Source organism: Loa loa (assembly GCF_000183805.2).
Source record: "Loa loa unplaced genomic scaffold supercont3.29, whole genome shotgun sequence".
In the NCBI taxonomy this organism is placed as follows: domain Eukaryota; kingdom Metazoa; phylum Nematoda; class Chromadorea; order Rhabditida; family Onchocercidae; genus Loa; species Loa loa.
The window spans coordinates 76,121-79,507 of NW_018108209.1; the positions used below are offsets into that span (position 1 = coordinate 76,121).

The 3,387-nt window shown below is 32.0% G+C and overlaps 1 non-coding gene across 1 annotated transcript; it reads right to left on the bottom strand.

Moving 5' to 3' along the window:
- Positions 1 to 1,473: 1,473 nt before the first annotated feature.
- Positions 1,474 to 1,546, bottom strand: LOAG_20023. Its single transcript has one exon. It is a non-coding gene; the product is annotated as a tRNA-Thr (tRNA).
- Between the last annotated feature and the right edge of the window lie 1,841 nt (positions 1,547 to 3,387).

Genomic DNA, 3,387 nt, shown 5'->3' on the forward strand with positions numbered 1-3,387 from the left:
TATATATATATATATATATATATATATATATATATATATATATATATATATATATATATATATATATATATATATATATATATACAAAATTGCAAAATTTGAAAGGCCTTTCGTTTTGCTATATCACGAAATTGTGATAAAAAAATGAATGGTTGGTTATAGAAAGTTTTACGTAATATATTAGTTGGAAGATAAGCGGAAGTATCGCTTTTTCTTACAAACAGTGCGAATCTTCATGCATTGGTAATATTGGAAAACTTTTAGTTTATGACCATCTCTGCATTAGATGATCGAGCCGAATTCAAAATTTAAATATTTGGTAGTCTAACATTTAATTTTCATCATTCTAGTAATGTATTGATAAGGAAGTCTTCTAAAGAAATTGTTTCTCATATAATACTAAAAAGTCACAGTCAATGGTACCATAGATGTTGTGAGGACTAAAATTTTGGGGGAAGCTTCAATTTTTGTAGAAAAAAGCTAGTATGGAAAACAGGAAAGTGAGATAATTTTAAGATACCACAACTTAAGCGAGAGAACATATGACATATGAATGATACTATGAGAAGCAAAACTTAACAACAAACAATCGTTTATCATGCCATATGATTCAAATCATCGATTAGGCAAATGGATTAAGCTAGTCCACGTGTACATGTATGTAACACAATGCAATCAGGCATGCATGAAGGCTTGAAAGAAAAGTTTTTTGGATAGAACAATCCAATTGTGATAAGAAATCTGTTTTTATTCCCAACCAACTACTCGTATCATTTCAATAATCTCAAAACAAGCACATATCACTGTATCCATCCTCGATCCGTCATTTTCACCACAATTAGAATACGAATAGAGCGCCTCTCCATTGCAAAATAAAAGCTGCTGATGACAAGTGCAGTTGTCCCTCGCAATTCAAATGGTATGGCACTTTCTTGCACATAAGCAAACACAGCCACTTAATTTTCTCCGATGGTGGCGCACTTTTCATCCACAGTTGTTTCCACCACCCTATTTATTATCAGGAAAAGCGCTGTGCTCAACGACGATTATATATCCGTTCAACTTCCCGGTAAACTAGCACAAATTCGGTATTCGACCAATACTTTATTAGCCATTGGCAGTTTATCAAAAACGAAGATCGGGGAGTCCATATTCTAAACTTAAATTTCAAGTAATTCGAAATTAACATCGAATACGTATAACGTTGTCTTCAAAGGAAGAAATCAGATCGTATCATTTCGGTACAAATTGAAGTACCAAATTCACTGTAGTGTTTCATGTTGTTCTATCTAGGCAGCCATGAATCGAAAAATATGAAAAGGAAAATTTGGGCTCTTAAAACAAACCCCAACCGTATTCAAACAACCACACACATCACACAGCGGCAAGCTAACACCGCCTCCTACGTAAGGTTGCGATAGTAAACATGTCATAATGGAGAAAGCATCAAACTCATCCGGCGAAACAAACTTATGCCGAATGCAGGAATCGAACCTGCGGCCTTCTGTTTACAAGACAGACGCTCTAACCACTGAGCTAATCCGGCTCTGGATGTATCCACTCTTCTCGCTCAAGAGGAAGTTAACTCTAAGAAATTTTTCAATATTATTTTCTGATATCTTCAGCAACTTAACTAGCTTATATTTAGATGAATCAAAACCTACTGCGTGTATTGTGTGGTAATTTGCATATTGCATGTCATACATATGTAAAACATTATATGTATATTACTTGAAGTCGTTATCCTTGGTACTGTTTTTTCATGTGATTTTTGTTTGGTTTAGTAATTAGACCAGTCTTAATATAATTTGCACTTTTTGTAGTTTGTTTTGCATGGTTGTTTTCCAGATTGACCAGCTTAACCTGGTCATTATCTATCTCTTGATTATTTGGGTTTATTTATTTGTATTGTTTTTTAGTTGTATTCGTTCAATTTGCTTGATTTTCCCACTTTTAATTATCATCTAGCTGTAACTGCTTTAAACATAATTAGTTAATTTATTATGGATGGCAGAGAAGTGAATATTGATAGTGAAGCACTCTAAAATCTTCTTTTTTTCATATTATAGCCCTACAGTTGATAATGAAAAAAAGAAACTTTGCAGCAAAAAAAGTATTGTAAAAATTATAAGCTGGTATTTTCTATTCATTGAATACCGATCAAGTTGGAAAGTCGGATGTTTAATGGACCGAATATCAAGTTTGAAAATTCCCAATATTAATTAGCAACTATGCTTTATAGTGAATGAGGTCAAAAGTTCCCGCATCTCTTGAAGAAAGAATATATCAAACAATTCATCATTTTCAGCTTCGTATCATCCCATCTTCGGTCCTCAAGTAAATTTTTCAAAGGCTGAAGTGAAAACCCCATTTTACATAGAATGACTGAGGCATCAGTGATACGTAAATTATGCATAGTTAAGTTTTTAGACTTGAAACGAGACGTAAAGAGGTAGTAGCAGCAAGGGTTGTTACTTTTAATCTTGGTATTTAAAGTATTTTAAAGATTGAAAATGAAGTATGTTCAAACTGAGCTGTAGATTGATCGTGCCAAGTGCTTTGAAACCGGGACATTTATCAGTAATTGGTTTTTTTGTTCCAGCAGATCTCTATTTGGCCATTCCTTCACGGTACTGAGGAGAAGATCAGCTATTTTAATTTTAACGTATACGATTATAGCTTTCGAACAATGCTGATGAATTATGGTATTTTCTTTTTGAGTGGTACAAGTTACAATTTACAGCTTCAATTCAAATAGCTATTTTGCTCGATGAATTTTTTTAATTCCTGCAAAAATAATGGCTTATCAGATGAATTTGAAAAATGTTGTTCACTAAGTTAAGTGACTATTTAAAACTATAAGCAAAAAATATAAACAGGATAAGAAGCAATGCTAACAAACTCCTCTTATCAATAATAATAAGAGTTTTATCTCAAGCAATTTTGTCAATTTCAGCTATTTAACTTTTGTCGTGGATTTTTTTCTTGTGATGGTTTGTTGAAGTTTAGAACAGTATAGGTTTCACTTGATGACATCCAATCTTTCCAATGTTTTATTTGGGGCTCCAAAAAATGCACATTAGTCATATTTGACGAAAGATATCTTCAGGTCTCTGCAAAAAAGAAGTTCAAATTAGTGTATTGAGTGAGGAAAAACATATAGGATAGTAAAAGTGGTAAATTAGAAGAAGAGACAAAGAATGGAAACAAGTTACCGATCTAATTAAAAATAGTGGCTTTATTGAAATGTTGTATTTTTGAATTCTGCTAAAAAAGTGATAGAAAAAGTTATCGTACAAATTTTTCAATTCATATTTTTTATGTGGAATTGCATTTACAAATCATGTTTTTAAAAGTTTTTTTAAAAAAAAACTTTGAAAACTTAGT